Here is a 19,152-nt window from a genome sequence, read left to right as displayed (position 1 = left end):
CTGTATTATGTGGGTTACAGATCTAACTTGGCATTCACTAGCTCTGTAAACATGGAAAAAAACCATCATTTAAACCTTGGAAATAAGCCTTCTCTAAAACTTTTTTCTCATCTCAAATATGGAGAAACTAATTTTTATTTATCTCAGAGGAATTGAGAGAACAAATGTACTGGATTATACTAAGATTTACTAGATAAAAATTGTTTTCATCCTTATGTTCTTTGGGGTTTAAACATGAGAATTAAATACCAAAGCATGGGATTAATTAAAATTCTGCTAATATGGAATAGTATTATTGTTAGTTCATTTTATACTTTGTGCATTTTTTTTTTGCATAAAGACTGGTCAGTACTTAATCACCAATCATTAGCTCACTGGAGATGGTGCATAGATGTCTATTCTTGAGATTTATAATTATCTGCTTCACAAAAGGGGATAACAGAATTTATATAATATAGTTAGGAGTGAGAAGATTCTCATTGGTCAGATCCTTTTTGATTCTTTTGTTATTGTTTTATTTTGTTTGGGGGCCACACTGGCAGTGTTTAGGGCTTATTCCTGTCTTTGTACTCTGATTATTTCTGGTTAGTTTTGGGGGATGCCTAGGATGGCCACATGCAAGGCAAATGTCCTATTCATTGTACTATCTCTCTAGCCATATTATTCAGGTCCTTTTAAGCCTTAGCTAAAGTCTCCAGAGAAAAGAAACACCAATTTAAAACACCAACTATACACAAATGTGAATAGTATTATTTCTCAATTTTCAATTTAAGTAAAAAGAGCATTCAGTTCCAATGTGTTTTATTCTAGATTATTCTGGTTTCTCTATCACCAGTAGACAGGAAGGTGATCATATGTCCAGTTGAAAAAGCTATCTCTCACTAGCAAAATCTTACAATATTTTTTGTTTGTCATATTAAATATCACAGAGAGCCTGGATTTCAAGTTATCCAGGTCAAGTTTTATTTGAAGTGGGCGCACATCTGACTACGTGCAGGAATCACTCCTGGTATTCCTCAGAAAGCCATATGTGATGACAGGAATTGCACCCCAATTGGCCAGGTGCAAGGCAAGCACTTTACTCGCCATACTATTTCTCTGGGCAGCTCTGAGCTCAAAATTACTCCTGGTGGTATTGACCATGGATTAGCCATATGCAAGGCATATACCCTACCCGCTCCTGCTCCAGACTATCCCTCCAGCCTCTTTTAAGATCTACAGGATCTTGAGCAGCTAGCTTATTAAAACTCTTCAAGACTTGAGGCTGGAGAGATAGCACAGTGGTGGGCATTTGCCTTGCAAGCAACCGATCCAGGATGGTCGTGGTTCGAATTCCAACATCCAATATGGTTCCCTGAGTCTGAATCCTGCCACATGTGACCCAAAAATCCAAAAATAAATAAATAAAAATTAAAAAAATTAAAAAAAGAAGCTATTTCTGAGTGCAGAGCTAGGAGTAGCTCTGAGCGCCACCAGGTAGGACACGACAAACAAACAAACAAACAAAAAATTCTTCAAGTCTTAGGCCTGGAGCTATGGCTGAATCGGGTGGAGTGTAATTCTTAGTATGTGGAAGCCTTGGTTCTCCTAGCAGCAAAGAGAGTGACCCCAGAGCTTTATGATAATCATTCTAGTTTCAACTTTTTTCATTTGAAAAAATGATTTATTGTCACCTTCTTTCACTTTTAGTTCACCTCTTCATTCCCTTCTAACTTCCACTACTTGATAATATCAAGCTCAAAAATGCCGTTGAAAGTATTATAGTAGAGCATATAAAATAGGGTAAGATAGTGATTGTTTTTAAATAGCAAGTGTGTGTGTGTGTATGTGTGTGTGTAAAACTTTCACTGTTTATCCATCTTAATAAGTAAATGTTTGTTGAGTCAGAGAATAATAATAATCTCTGGGATTTATTTTTATAATAGTGGTATTTTAACGGAAGATGGTTTCTGTAGGCATTTCTTTGAATACATCATAACTTCCACCATTTTTTACTCCATGGACACTCTATTTGACCATCAAGTTTTCACTGAAGATGTCAAGACAAGTGGTTCCTGTGGCTGGCTCTTGTGTCTCTCTTGGGGCCTAGAAAAGTCACATAGTGGTGAAGATGCTCTGAAGAGGCTAAGTCATCCTTAGGGAGAAGGAAAATGAATACATACTGATGACCTTGATTATAGCATTGTCTGAAAGAAAGACAAGAAGAGCAAGGTTCCAATTTTTATAGTGTCGCTCTGGGCTTTAAATCTTTCCTAAAAGCAGAGTCCTTTAATAATGCTATCTTCTGTTTGTTTTATTGTAGTTAAAGTAATGTTAATTTTGATAGGTTTGGCCTACAAAGTCACTGTATCTCACCAGGAACAAGTGTCCATGATTTCTAGTCACCTTCTGCCACTTTTAGTTTACCTCTTTCTTCCCTTCTAACTTCCACTACTTGATAATATCATCAGTTTTGCAACCCAAGGCCAAGGTTTGTCTTCATTCAACACTGTCTACTTCTTTGCTTTGCTTATATATCACAGATGAGTGAGATCATCTAATGTCAGCTCTTCCTCTTTCTTTGCACAATAACCTCGTTTCATTCATACTCAACAAACTGTAAGCTTTTATCTTTTCTCATGGCTGTGTAGTATTCCAAAGTACATACATACACCACAATTTCTTTATTCATTACCCCAATTTATTTATACATTATGTCATAGGACATTTGGTTGTCCATATCCAAGCTATTGTCCTTAGTGCTGCAATGAACATAGGTGAAGGCACAATCTTTTGGCATCACTTTATTTATTTTTTGGGGGGGCCACACCCTGCAGTGCTCAGGGGTTACTACTGGCTCTGTGCTCAGAAATTGCTCCTGACAGGCATGGGGGACCATGTGGGATGCTGGGATTCGAACCACCAATGGTTCTGGATTGGTCACTTGCAAGGCAAATGCCCTACCGCTGTGCTATCTCTCTGGTTCCCTTGGCATCACTTTAAATTGGGAAACTTCAAAAAAAAAAAAAAACCATTTGCTAGACTTGAGATAGTTTCAGAAGACTTTCAGGTCTCCGAAAACAGGAAGTTCTCCAGATCTCAGAATTAGAAGCTGAAATATGTTGGAAATAGATGGTCAATGTATTTGCAGAGTAATGGGCTTTGCTATAAAGGTTCACATTAAGTGATATTGCACACTAAGAGAATTAAGTGAGAAACCAAAGCTGTGCTGGTAGAGCTCAGTGAGTAGAAAGTAAGAAGTGAGAACAAAGTGGTGAAGGGGATGTCACAGTACATGTCCTCAGCTCCCCTATTATTCTATCAACTTTGTGAAGCCCTCACTAACCTTTGTTCCAATTATTTTTTCTATAAACAAAAGAACTATAAAATCTTTTTTTTTTTTTTTTTTTTTGGTTTTTCGGGCCACACCCGTTTGATGCTCAGGGGTTACTCCTGGCTAAGCGCTCAGAAATTGCCCCTGGCTTGGGGGGACCATATGGGACGCCAGGGGATCGAACCGTGGTCCTTTCCTTAGCTAGCGCTTGCAAGGCAGTCACCTTATCTCTAGCGCCACCTCGCCAGCCCTGAGAACTATAAAATCTTAGAAATTACTTCAACAAATAACTATTCTTGTGCTTAGTGAAAACTTCAACAGAAGGACCATGGCCAGGAATGGGAGCCTGCTTTGATCTATACTACAAACAACGGTAATTTTTTTTCATATACCAGTAGGGTACAGTAATGCAGAAAAGGAAAGCCTCTCCTTGTTCTCACCAACAGCATAAATGTCAATTGGCAGTGTCTTTTGTTTCCTTCAGGTAAGGAAAGCAAGAAAAATCTCTTGCAAAGATTGGGTGATAATTGATGTTCCAGCATCGATCCATTAACCATGCTCAGTCTCTTTATATAGTTCTTAGTCTCATTTTTAGTCATCGGTTGGGTGTCTTTTAAGAATGATCAATGGTGGGGCCGGGCGGTGGCGCTAAAGGTAAGGTGCCTGCCTTGCCTGCGCTAGCCTTGGACGGACCGCGGTTCGATCCCCTGGTGTCCCATATGGTCCCCCGAGCCAGGAGCAACTTCTGAGCACATAGCCAGGAGTAACCCCTGAGTATTACTGGGTGTGGCCCAAAAACCAAAAAAAAAAAAAAAAAGAATGATCAATGGTGTATGATTAAAACCTTATGTAAACAATTGTTTCCACATGCATCTAGGCAAAAGCAAAGCATCTAAAAAGCAAGTTGGAGGACTTGCTGGGTTGCTGGATACAGAATTTGTGTCAACTTCTACCTATTACTATGACTACTTGGTCATTTTTAAAACAAACTTACACAGTCCACTGCCTTGATCTGTCTACCTTCTCACCAGAGTCAGTCTCAACTATTGAATCTGGTCAACAACTGAAGTGCTTATACCATCGAATATTATCTTTCTTGACTTATTCCAAGTTCTGCTCAGGATGTTTCTTTCCTAGCTCATCCTCTGACGCCAAGAAACATCTCAGTGTCTCCTAGAGAAGGTCTTTTCATAAGCTTCCTATTGTGTAGTCCTGCCTTAATTAGATCTATTTCTTTTTTGGAACAGAGAAATACATTTTAGTTAAAAAAAAGACACAATACCTAGTATTTTTCTTTCTCTCAGAGCCCACTTGTTACAAACGTCAGTGATGACAGATGTTATAAAATCACAGGAGTCTTGGGTGCAGATATGACCTGAATCCACTGACAAGATATTCACAATGTTACAGATACGGGAGAAATGATGGGAAATCATTACAGTGATATGCGACTCTGAAGCTGTCTGGCAGTTATTGATCTTTGAGTTTCCTTAGAAAGATGATCTGAAATATCTCTTTTATGATGACTGAAATAAAACAGACTGGTAGCAAAAATACTAAAACAGAAAACCCAATAGGATTAATAAAGTATGTGTTCTTCATGTTCACTTCTAATTAACAATACCATCAATATTAACTGGACAGTAACTTAAAATGTCTTATAATAATCAGTGTTTATTTAATCCAACTCCATGTACTTTTTGAGCATAACAAACATTAACTCGCTTAATAGTCATAGTAAACCAGTATTGTTTTTATTACTTTGTTCTCTTTCCAAGTGAAAAAATTGAAGTATGTACAGTTTAAATAAAATGTCCAAGGGCTGGAAAACTAGGACACTGGGTAGGACACTTGATTTACATGTGGCTGACTTGGGTTGAATCCCATCACTTCATGTGATTCCTAATACAGGGAAAAGCCTGGAGTACTTTTGGGGTACTTTTGGTACCCCAAAAGTAATAACAACAGTAACTAGACATTTGACCTCTGGACTATTGATTACCAGGAACCAATTCCCAAGGAATGATTTCTGTACTGAAGAAATTCATCATGCACAAAATACAGAAGATCAGGATTAAGATATTGATTTGCCTTTATGACTTGTTTGCCTGAAATCTGAACGGAATTTTCTTCTATTATCCATGAATTTCAGCTATGAAGAAGCCAATATTGCTAAAGAAAGAGTGATTCATGACACATCTCTGGTCTCTATCCAGTTGGGATATTGAAGTATTGTGTCCCGGACTGAGAACATCATGTGATTAGTGTGTGTTGTCATGAGACCCCTTTCATTAGCATTCTTTGTGTGTCTTCTTCCATGTTGGGTCACGGTGCTCTGAAAAACAGTCTCGTTCAATGTGTAGGTGAAAGAGGGCAAGGAGTCCAAATCAGGACCAAAATTGCATCTCAGTGAATGAAGCAACAGTAATGAGGAGCAAAGGAAAAGAACCGGAGCAATTGGAACACGGCTGGAGACATTGGACTCGTTGATGGAACCTTGATTGCTGTCCACCTGCTGGGATGACAGGATTGTTCTGGGGACAGAAAACTGCACTTTCTCTCTTGATTCTGTAGCTACAAAGCAGCATCCTGCAGAGTTTGTTTACTCCTTTAGCTTTGTCCTCAAACTACAGACCAAGATGATATATTTCTTAGATATATAATTTTGCATTAACACCTTCTGTCCCCACCACAGACTAGCTCCTACCATACTCCTTGTCCCCAACACAGACTTAGCTCCTATAACCTGCAAACCCCTTCACCATTCTCTACCCTGTCCTATAAAGTAACAACATATATAGATTGTTAGTCTATTTGCAAGATATGATTATAAAAATAATCATCAGTTGATCTAGTATCATTAACAAATCAGATCCTTCTTTGTGACATTGGAGGGGAGAATGTGTCATCCATGGGAAGAAGTAGAAGTAAGGGTCTGTAGCTCCATAAGCACAAATTATATCCTGATATAAAAAAGGAATGATATTCTGGTTGGAAACAAAATAGGAAATGTTGATCAAAATATTGGAGAAGCAAATATGTCTCAGTGATAAAATGAATATTCCCAGTTTATCTTAGTTTTCCATGGCTTACCATTATTCTTTAATGATTGTGTCTTCTCAAGTGACTGAACTCAGATTAGAAAAAAATTGGCTTCACCTCAAAATAAGTCATCTCCTTTTTAAGGTTTCCAGTCTGAGACATTACTGTGTCTATTATGCATAAAAATATTTAAGATGTATCTAGACTATAAATTGTGTTATGCTCTTTACTCAGCCACTCTTTCTCTAATCTCAGGATAAGAAAGACCTCTAGGTCTTCATCCTTCCATTGGATTTCAGCAACAATTTGATCAATTATGAAGCAAAAGTCATTGAATTGTTTTCTTGGAATTTGCTATTATTGCCATCACAAAACCATTGTTTAGGAAAGACAAAATTGCAACTACCTAGATTTTGCTTATTTACTCTTTGCTTTTAAATGGAAACTAAGGTGAAAACTTGGATGGAATTTGAGCTTTGGCTATTTTAGATGCTGTATATTATTTTGCTCATTAGTGTGTGTATGAGTAGAAAGCCTGTCACTTCTACAATAAATGGCCATAGTGATATTGGTATGTATATTACATTTCTTGAAGTCATTTCAAAATCCCATGAAACTGAGTGTATAAATCCGTATTTTAAAAGTTTGCATGTTTCTTCTATTTAACAGTTCCCTGAACATCAATCATTTTTATTTTATTCTGCTATCTAGATAGACTTTTCAACAAAACATCCAAGTAAAAATAAAATGAAATAAGGATTGATTATACAAGGAGACAAAAGCATATATTGAATTTCTTACAAAAATAGCAAGCATGCCTCTGTTAAGAGTTTCATGATAATAAAATAGTTTTCCCCACCCCACTCCCCTTTTCCTATAGAAACACTGGCAGTTTGGGACTTCTGAATTATGTTTGATAACTTCCTATTGCTTTAGTGAATTTCCATTTGGTTATAAAAATTTCCTGATAAAGCACTATTATTTTTGTGGCTATGAGGCAAAGTATAATCTGATTATGTAGCTGCTTTTATTATAACTGTAGCTAATGTGATAATAGACACCATATTATTACAGAAATGCTTTGTGGTGTTTTCACTTTTGAAAAAGGGCAGCCAGGCTCAGAGAAAGAATAATAGAAGAGACAAGGAAGATTGGAACAGTTCAACAAAGTATGCCCTTCTAAAGCATGTTGGCCCTACAGTTATAATAATGTATTCTCTTGGGGAAAATGAAGTGAAACAGAAGGCTGTTGCTTTTCTTACAAATGGCAAAGCACAATTTGTGTCTGAAAGAAAATAAATGATTTGCTCCTTAATCTAGAAAAGATACCTGCTACCCAGGAAAGGCGCTGAAGATTAGACTAGTCTTCTTATGTTGGGAGATGTGTGAATAGGGCTGGTGTACTTGGAGGAGCTCTGGGTTCGATCTCTGGTGCTGGGAATAGACACCAAGCATCACTTGATATGAGGTAAGGAAAACAAAACAAACCACCTAGACCCAGTTTGTTATTATATTTAGACCGAATTCAAGTCTAAGTAGTACAATTCTAATACCCCAGTTGAGTACCTACTAAGTATCAGTACTATGTTTGATACTGTAGAGAAGATGATGAAGGAGCTGGGACTTATCTCCTTAAGCAGCTGGTGTAATTTAACAATCGTACTTATAATCATTATAATGTAAATGCCATAAGAAACATGACAAGGTATCGCAAACATTTCGTAAGAGTTTCAAGTGGATGAGACATTTGAATGTATGAAGCAGAGATGAAGAGGTGGGGTGTAATGATTCGTTCTTTGGGAGTTGGGTTGAGATTTGGATATTCCACAGTTCCCAGAAGGAAAGGGATATCCCATACCCCCTATCTGGGGAGGATAGGAGAAAGTGCAATGAGTAGTCCACAAAGATATGAAGGTTATAGCAGGCATAAAAACTCACACTGCAAGCTGTTCACTCACAAGCCAGTCGCTCCACCACATGGAACCTCAAGCCTAGATGGCAGCTCTCTCCCAAACTCTCCTGCCTCCCATTTATTGAGAATCCAAACAAAGCCCCTCTCCAAGGGGAGGGGGAAAAGTCAGGTGAAAGGCAATGGGAAAACAAGACCAACAGAAAATAATTAGTATACAAATGGAAACTATTTCAAAGACCTGAAGTTTCAAGGGCCTGATATTACCCCCTTTCTAATATTTTAAAAATTAAAACAAAATAAAAATAAGTAATAGGCTCTACAAAAGACAAGAGAAAAACTAAGCTAAATGAATAGCAACAATTTGCATAGGTGCATCAAAAACAAAAAATGTAAATAAAAACTTTTGGCCTAAAAACAGTGTTCTTCCCCACCAGCATGAGTCAGGGAACCAACTACAGGCTCCAGACAAGATTATTTCACAATCTGCAAAGTACATTCTCTAAAGTTCTCAATAGCTCTGAGAAAGATATTCTGAACATCATTCCACTGGTAAGAAAGGAAGAGGTGAAAATAGCAGGTCATGAAAGACCAAAATTTCTTTGCTTTGTGCTTTGACAAAGATGTTCTGAGACTATTTAAGATGGATTGGGAACATTAAGTAGAAGCAAAAAACAATCAAACTTAAAAACCAAATCCAGGAGTCGACACGCCCAGAAAGGGAGGAGCCACTGAACTTCGCTGGATCTCAGATGCCAGCACACTTCTGCCTCTCTACTCTGCTGTCCTGCATTTTCGGCCTGATTTCACCCTTGGTGCGGCTCATCAGCCAGCCTGCCTTCCTGTGAGCTATCCAGGGAGTCTGCCTTCCCGTGAGCCTTCCGTGGAGGTGAGTCGACACGCCCAGAAAGGGAGGAGCCACTGAACTTCGCTGGATCTCAGATGCCAGCACACTTCTGCCTCTCTACTCTGCTGTCCTGCATTTTTGGCCTGATTTCACACTTGGTGCGGCCCATCTGCCAGCCTGCCTTCCTGTGAGCCTTCCGTGGAGGTGAGTCGACACGCCCAGAAAGGGAGAAGCCAGAGGAGCACGGTTGCTCCACTCCCCTTCACGACGGTGCACAGCATTTAGCCGATGAATACAATCACAACACGTAGAAAAACACGCAGTACTAGTGTGACAATGGGGAAACAACACGGGCCAGTGCCAGACATAGAGAATGAAGATGGCAACTCTGATGACTTGAACATGACCAACCACCTAGTCAGTCTCTCAGATAAGGAGTTTAGAGTTGCAATATGGAACATGTTCAAAGAACTCAAAGTATAGAAGAGAAAACTAAAAAGAATCAGGAGAATATGAAGATAGAAATGAGAAAACTCCAAACAGAAATTTCAGATCAAATAACAGGTCTGAGAAACTCAGTAGATGAATTGAAGAAAAACATGTTTGAGATTTCCCACAGGTTAACAGCAGCTGAGGATAGAATCAGTACACTGGAAGATGAGATACATAACAATTACATACAGCAGAAGAAATTGGAAAAAAGCCTCAAAGCAAATGATCAAACAATGGAAAAATTACTCAAAGAATGGGAACAGATGAAAATAGAAGTCTATGATAAGCTCAACAGAAACAACTTAAGAATCATTGGAGTCCCAGAGACTCAGGAAGAAAATCTCCAGGAAGAATCAACAGTCAAGAACATCATTAAAGAGAAACTACCAGAGATAATGAATACATGTGATCAAATCCTGCATGCCCGAAGAGTGACAACTAAAAGAGACCCCAGAAAAAACACCCCAAGACACATCCTAGTCACAATGACGAATCCCATAGATAGAGACAGAATTCTGAAAGCAGCAAGATCGAAAAAAGAAATTACATTCAAGGGAACATCCTTGAGATTTACTGCAGACCTGTCACCAGAAACACTCAAGGCCAGAAGGCAGTGGTGGGACATAGTGACAAAACTCAATGAAATAAATGCTTCGCCTAGAATACTGCACCCAGCAAAACTCACTTTCAGGTTTGAAGGAACAATACATAGTTTCACAGACAAACAACACCTCAAAAACTTCACAGACTCAAAACCATTCTTAAAAGAAAAACTGAACGGCATACTTTAAGACAAAGCTTACCAACAGACACACCAAACTTTAATATAAAGATGGCACTAACTCCCAGGACAATTCTTTCTCTCAATGTCAATGGACTAAATGCACCAGTTAAGAGACACAGAGTGGCTAAATGGATCAAAAAACTCAATCCAACCTTCTGCTGCCTACAAGAAACGCACCTGAATAGTCAGAACAAACATAGACTCAAAATAAAAGGCTGGAGGAAAATCATCCAAGCAAACAACACCAAAAAAAAAGCAGGAGTGGCCATATTAATATCAAATGATGCAAACTTTATACTTAGGAAAGTTGTAAGGGACAAAGATGGACATTTTGTATTAATCAAGGGATATGTACAGCAGGAAGAAATCACCCTCCTAAACATATATGCACCGAATGAGGGGCCAGCAAAAATATTTAATACAACTGTTGACAAATCTGAAAAATAATATCAATAACAACACAATAATTGTGGGAGACCTCAACACGGCATTGTCAACACTAGACAGGTCAACCAGACTGAAACCCAACAAGAATATACTAGACCTGAGGAGAGAAATGGAAGAAAGAGGCCTAGTAGATATATACAGGACACTCCACCCCCAGAAGCCTGGATACACATTTTTCTCTAATGTACATGGGACATTCTCTAGGATAGACTACATGTTAGCACACAAAACATACCTCCATAATATCAAGAGGATAGAAATTTTGCAGGCTGCCTTTGCTGACCACAAAGCCCTGAAATTATATATAAACTATAAAGGGACACAGAAGAAAAATTTTAACACCTGGAAGTTAAATAGCCTCATACTGAATAATCAGTGGGTCCGAGATGAAATCAAAGAGGAAATCAAAACCTTCCTGAAAACAAATGACAATGGAGACACAAATTATCAGAACCTATGGGACACAGCAAAAGCAGTACTGAGAGGAAAATTTATAGCTTTGCAAGCACACATCAGGAAAGAAGAAGGGGCATACCTGAATAGCTTAATGACGCAGCTCATAGAATTAGAAAGTGCTCAACAAAAGGATCCAAAAATAGGGAGGCAGAAGGAAATAACAAAGCTGAGAGCAGAAATCAATGAAGTGGAAACCAGAAAAACCATCCAAAAGATCAACGAAAGCAGAAGTTGGTTCTTTGAAAAAATAAACAAGATTGATAGACCACTGGCAAAACTAACAAAGAAAGAAAGAGAGAGAAACTTGATAACTCGTATTAGTGAATGAAAAAGGAGAGATCACTACTGATATGGTAGAGATTCAAAGGGTAATCAGAAACTACTTTGAGAAACTCTATGCCACTAAAAATGAAAACCTGGAAGAAAAGGATAAATTTTTGGAATCTTATAATCTTCCACGTATTGAATGAAGAGGATTAGCATATCTAAACACACCCATTACTATTGAGGAAATTAAGAAAGTAATCAATGTCTGCCCAAAAACAAAAAGCCCAGGCCCAGATGGATTTACTAATGAATTCTTTCAAACCTTTCAAGAGGAACTACTATCCAATCCAGGCAAGACTCTTTCATGAAATTGAAAAAAACAGGAAAACTTCCAAATAGCTTTATGAAGCCAACATTACCTTGATACCTAAACACAGACAGAGATGCCTACGAAAAAAGAAAATTACAGACCAACATCGCTGATGAATGCAGATGCAAAGATCTTCAACAAAATCCTGGCAAATAGGATTCAATGCCTCATTAAGAAGATCATCCACTACGATCAAGTAGGTTTCATTCCAGGAATGCAAGGCTGGTTTAACATCTGTAAATCTATCATCATAATACACAACATCAACAGCAAGAAAAATAAAAATCACATGATCATATCAATCGACGCAGAGAAAGCATTTGACAAGGTCCAACACCCATTCTTGATCAAAACTCTCAGCAAGATGGGAATGGAAGGGAACCTTTCTCAATATACGTTTAAGGCCATCTACCACAAGCCAGAGGCAACATATTGTCCTCAATGGAGAAAAACTGAAAGCCTTTCCTCTAAATTCTGGCACAAGACAAGGCTGTCCTCTCTCACCACTCCTATTCAACATAGCACTGGAAGTACTTGCTATAGCGATTAGGCAAAGAAAAGGATATCAAGGGAATCCAGATAGGAAGGAGAGAAGTCAAGCTCTGCACTGTTTGCAGATGACATGATACTCTACTTAGAAAACCCCCAAAGACTCTACCAAAAAGCTTCTAGAAACAATAGACTCATATAGCAAGGTGGCAGGCTACAAAATTAACACACAAAAATCAATGGCCTTTCTATACACCAATACTAATAAGGAAGAAATGGACATTAAGAAAACAACTCCATTCACTATAGTGTCACACAAACTCAAATATCTTGGAATCAACTTGACTAAAAATGTGAAGGACCTATACAAGGAAAACTATAAAACTCTGCTCCAAGAAATAAGAGAGGACACGCGGAAATGGAAGCACATACCCTGCTCATGGATTGGCAGGATTAACATCATTAAAATGGCAATACTCCCCAAAGCACTGTACAGATTTAATGCGATCCCCCTAAATATACCCATGACATTCTTCAAAGAAGTGGACCAGGCACTTTTGAAATTTATTTGGAACAATAAACACCCTCAAATAGCTAAAGCAATCATTGGGAAAAAGAATATGGGAGGAATTACTTTCCCCAACTTTAAACTTTACTACAAAGCAATAGTTATCAAAACAGCGTGGTATTGGAATAAGGACAGGCCCTCAGATCAGTGGAATAAGCTTGAATACTCAGAGAATGTTCCTCAGACATACAATCACCTAATTTTTGATAAAGGAGCAAAAAATCCTAAATGGAACAAAGAAAGCCTCTTCAACAATTGGTGTTGGCACAACTGGGTAGCCACTTGCAAAAAATTGAACTTAGACCCTCAGCTAACATCATGTACGAAGGTAAAATCCAAATGGATTAAAGACCTCGATATCAGCCCCAAAACCATAAGATATATAGAACAATACGTAGGTAAAACACTCCAGGACATTGAGGCTAAAGGCATCTTCAAGGAAGAAACTGCACTCTCCAAGCAAGTGAAAGCAGAAATTAACAGATGGGAATATATTAAGCTGAGAAGCTTCTGCACCTCAAAGGAAATAGTGCCCAGGATACAAGAGCCACCCACTGAGTGGGAGAAACTATTCACCCAATACCCATCAGATAAGGGGCTAATCTCCAAAATATACAAGGCACTGACAGAACTTTACAAGAAAAAAACATCTAATCCCATCAAAAAATGGGGAGAAGAAATGAACAGACACTTTGACAAAGAAGAAATACAGATGGCCAAAAGACACATGAAAAAGTGCTCCACATCACTAATCATCAGGGAGATGCAAATCAAAACAATGATGAGATACCACCTCACACCACAGAGAATGGCACACATCACAAAGAATGAGAATAAACAGTGTTGGCGGGGATGTGGAGAGAAAGGAACTCTTATCCACTGCTGGTGGGAATGCCGTCTAGTTCAACCTTTATGGAAAGCGATATGGAGATTCCTCCAAAAACTGGAAATCGAGCTCCCATACGATCCAGCTATACCACTCCTAGGAATATACCCTAGGAACACAAAAATACAATACAAAAACCCCTTCCTTACACCTATATTCATTGCAGCACTATTTACCATAGCAAGACTCTGGAAACAACCAAGATGCCCTTCAACAGACGAATGGCTAAAGAAACTGTGGTACATATACACAATGGAATATTATGCAGCTGTCAGGAGAGATGAAATCATGAAATTTTCCTATACATGGATGTACACGGAATCTATTATGCTGAGTGAAATAAGTCAGAGAGAGAGAGAAAAACGCAGAATGGTCTCACACATTTATGGGTTTTAAGAAAAATGAAAGACATTCTTGCAATAATAACTTTCAGACACAAAAGAGAAAAGAGCTGGAAGTTCCAGCTCACCTCAGGAAGCTCATCACAAAGAGTGATGAGTTTAGTTGGATAAATAACTACATTTTGAACTGTCCTAATAATGAGAATGTATGAGGGAAATTGAGAACCTGTTTAGAGTACAGGCGGGGGTCGGGTAGGGAGGAGGGAGACTTGGGACATTGGTGATGGGAATGTTGCACTGGTGATGGGTGGTGTAAAAAAAAAAAAAAACCAAATCCAAAGCCAACGACAACAGAATTGATAACCAATCTACAACTAGAAACAGAGAGGACCACTTATCCACACTGGCAACCCAGTGGTGGGATGGTAAAGGAGGGGAACATGGGATGCGTGCTGGGAATAGGGGTGGAGGGAGAACAACATTGGTGGTGGGAATGCCCCTGATTCAATATCACTATGTACCTAAAATCTTACAGTGAAAGATTTGTAATCCACTTTGGTCAAGATAAAAATTATAAAATTAAAAAAAAAAAAGATGGATTAAGAGCATGGATAGGAAGGAAGCAAAAATGGGAGGAAGAAAACCAAGTGGGAATATATGAATCTAGAACCACCACTTTGAGGAATGGGCAAATGAGTTTAAGTTAATCATCAACAGAATGGTTGAAACAAAGTGAGGTTTTGGGGAAATGACTTAGGTGACTGGGACAGGTTGACCCCTTTAATTAAAAAAAGTATATTTTCATATTATTTTTTATTTGGGGGCCACGCCCAACAATGCTCAAGAATCAATCCTAGCTCTGTGCCCAAGAATTACTTCTTCTGGGGTTCAGGGGACCTTATGTGGTTCTAGGGATCAAACTCTGGTTGGCATGTGAAAGGCAAGTGTCCTACGTGCTGACCTATCACTTGGGTCCAAGGCGAGGAGGAAATCTTAACTAGTGAATTTTGGGGGGAATATATAATGTTGAGGTCACTTCCAAATTTCCAATTGAGCTTGCCCAGAAGGGTGCTAGATATATGACTTCGAAGCTCAAGAACATTAAAATATCGGTAGCAGTTGGAATTCAGGAAATGGAAGAAACAGTTGCAGAGAGAAATAGAGACAAAAATGAACAAGAGAGTCAAACACAAAAACATTAGAAACACTTAATTTTGCAGGGTGAATGGAAAAAATTACCGAAAGAGAATAGTCAAAAGGGATAGATGAGCGATGAGAGGTGAAAATCACAAAATTGTAGATTTGGGAAGAGAGCTTTGAAATGGAAGTGCTCAAATTTGGCAGAAGACCCTGTAAAGGGAGGCAAACATAGAATGGTATTTCCTTAATATAAACAATTGGGAGGGCTCAGAGATGAGAAGAAAACTCTCTTTTATAACAGAAACAAGCCTAAGGATGATTAAAAGGTAGAGTGAGAATAGTGGAGTTTGTAACTGGAGTGACCCCAATAACTGCTTAGAAAGAGAAAAAAATGCATAGGAGTGATATACATACTAGCCTTAGAGTTGGAGAAGTATCAGAGCTCACAAGCATGTGCAGTGGAAGGCAAGTATGTCATGGGGTTCTTGTATGATACCTGTTTATTCCCTGTAACCAGGTTAAATATCTCAATCCTCCTGAATGTGCAAATTTATTTGTAATCATTTAGTGACCGGCTAATATCAATTTTTAAATGAAGGATAGGTAAGATCATTACAAAGCCATCTGTAATGCTATAAATAAGAATGCTATATATAAGTATTCAAGCTAAAATCAACAACAAAAATCAAGAGACTCAAACTATAACAAGCTAAACACAAAATGAACCTGTTACACTGGTAATCCAGGGGGCTAAGGGTGAAGGTAGAGGATGCATGCTAGGAAAGATGGTGGAGAGAGGTCAACACTGGTGGTGGGAATGGCCCTAATTCACTGTCACTATATGCCTGAAATACAACTGTGAAAGGCTTGTAATTCACAATGCTCTCAATAAAAAAAATTAAAAACAAACAAACAAAACCAAGAATGCTGGCCCACCATTGTTGTATTCTCGGCGGAAAAGTGGACCAACACTTTCACCAATTTCCAAAAGAAAGTAATGGCCACTGATGCTTTCTAGGAAGTCCAGTCTAGGCTGATGCCTTTGACATTCTTGGAGGGGGGCAGATTTTCCTTTCTGCATGAACTACAATAGCCCAATGCCAACCCCTATATTCCTCAACAGAAATGGTCTAGCTCAGTGACTTAATCTTATCAAATTTCCAATCCACCTAATTTGTTTTAGATTCCTAGTTCCCAAACTGCACAGCTTCATGTGGTAGCATGACTCCTTATTATTTTATAGTAGTCAGTCCAGTAGTAGCACAGGAAATCTGATAGAAAAGTCACACAATAACCTACCAACCTCAGTGAGCAGAAACAGTAAGACCGAAGATTAAACTAGCCACAGCCCAGTAAATCCTTAGATTCTGACTTTAGCGACACCACAGAGAGATAAAACCATAATTTCAAATTTCCTGTGTTGATCTAAGTTTTGATGATTCAATTTACCTTTGTGTTGTAATAAGCAATATGAAATAAATTTGTGCCTTCATGAAAGCAGGCTATGGTGGTGGGTGGGAGATTGGGGACACTGGTGAAAGGAAAATCATACTGGTAATGAGATTGGTGTTTGAATATTTAATGTCTGAAATGACAGCATTATGAACAACCTGGTAAATCACTGAAAATTGCTGCATCATTAAAAATATGCATCAAATTAGGTTTAGCATGAAAAGGAAAGTGAGGCATTTATAGAAGGTTTTTTTTTTCTCCCAGTGGAATTGGAATATGGGATGTTTCATTGATTTCAGATTAAACAGAAAATAAACTTTATCAGAACTGCTCATTTCCTTCATTCTTGGAGCATTTTAATTCATTTAAATGTTTTGCATCAAAAGAATGATTAAAATGTACAAAAGGTTTTCTTGTCCTTAAGCATGCATCTTTTCATAAATATTATCCAATGAACTTAAAATTACTAAAGCAAGTTCGAGGAAGACATTACCATTCCTTTTGTTTTGTGTGGCTTTTTTGGACTACAGTCCATGCTCCCAGATCTGTGCTCATGGTTTGCTCCTGGTGATGTTGAGAAAGCATGTAGTGTAGGCAAACAAACTTGGACCGTTTGGATGCATAGCATATACTCAGTCCAGTGAGCTATTTCTTTATCCTGACACTGTCATTCTAACCCAGCAGCACTTATGACAATTCTCACTTAATTGGAATTTTCTCTGGGAAACTGTATTTGTTTTTAGGAAGCAGAACTCCAAATCCCATGATAATTGTGCTCTTGATTCTTCTCAGTGCAATGATTTCAATGTTTAAATAGTTCAAATTCAGACCCTGATAAATACTTTGCAAGAGCATTAACTGCCTTGTCTATGTTATTGGTTTATAAATTTGAATATTAGTTCTTATTTAGATCATTAGGCAAACTTAAATATTTCACCTATTTAGTAGTGATTCCTAAATTTAAAAAAATTCTGATGAGACAATATCAGAGCAAAAATAATATTAAATTGGAGTCCAAGCAGGCATTTGTATGAATAGCTAAAGTTCTTTAGATTTTTTGCCCTAATTTGTACAACTGATATTATAGTATTTATTTATATCATGGGAAAACTATATTGGTTAGTATTATAATATGTAAAACCTAAGACATATCATGCATACTGATCATAGATGTTAGTTATTATTTTAGTTTTTTATGGAGAGCTATCACATAAACATTCTGTTTTAGGACAGAAAATGTTTGGGTCAAATTCATTAAGAGTCGGACATTTTGGCTGTAGAAATGAGCACAAGCTGTTCTGAATTATTTTGGTTCTGTTGTTAGTATGACTAGTATAACAATTTTTTACTTGTACAGAATAAATTTAGTAGTGTACAAATAGAATACTATTTTATTTGTGTAAAATAAGTACAAAAGTGTAGTACTAACAAATATTTCACCTACATGAGTGTAGAAGACCTTTTGAGTAATTCAAAGGGTTTCTTTAAGATACTAGTCAAGGCATCTTTCCCACTTCACATACTTTATTTTTTAGCATACTTTGTATTTTGCACCAATTTTTAAATCAGCACTTTAAGAGTATAATCTTCAGCTATCATATATTAAACACATAGTTATTTTGATAACAAATCTTTGTTTCTTAGGCACCAGTAGTCACCCATTTTGTTGTTGTTAAACTAAAGATAACCATATTCATGTCAACTTTCTTGGTTTTCATACTAACCTCAACTCTTACCCCTCAGCTCTATTCATACATTTTGCTAAATCCATCCAAGTCAAGGTTGACATGCATTCCATCTTGCCAAATCCTTTGGGCAATTCTCCATTTTCATTTTACTCATTTGATTTCATTAACTGCTTTCTCCTGCATGACATAATTATTCCCCTAATCTTCCACGCACAGCACTTACAGATTTACTCCTACTCACTGAACAGTCTTCACTGTTCGACTTCTTTCCAGTCCTCAGACCAATATTTACAGGAGAAATATAACTTCAGCCACAGATGTAATTTTCAAGTTTCCCAGTAATTTAATTTTTACATTGAATAAGAGAGATAGGTAGAATGAGTTATTTCCATAAGTAATCCAAACACATCATCATTTATTTCTTGGTGGGTAGCCAGTGGTCCTCAAACTATGGCCCACGGGCCACATATTGTATTTGTTTTTTTTTTTTTTTTGGGCCACACCCGGTAACGCTCAGGGTTTACTCCTGGCTATGTGCTCAGAAGTTGCTCCTGGCTCGGGGGACCATATGGGACACCGGGGGATCGAACCGCGGTCCGTCCAAGGCTAGCGCAGGCAAGGCAGGCACCTTACCTTTAGCGCCACCGCCCGGCCCCCACAT

This window comes from Suncus etruscus, chromosome 18, assembly GCF_024139225.1.
Source record: "Suncus etruscus isolate mSunEtr1 chromosome 18, mSunEtr1.pri.cur, whole genome shotgun sequence".
In the NCBI taxonomy this organism is placed as follows: Eukaryota; Metazoa; Chordata; class Mammalia; order Eulipotyphla; family Soricidae; genus Suncus; species Suncus etruscus.
Note: the sequence above shows the minus strand (reverse complement) of the source record.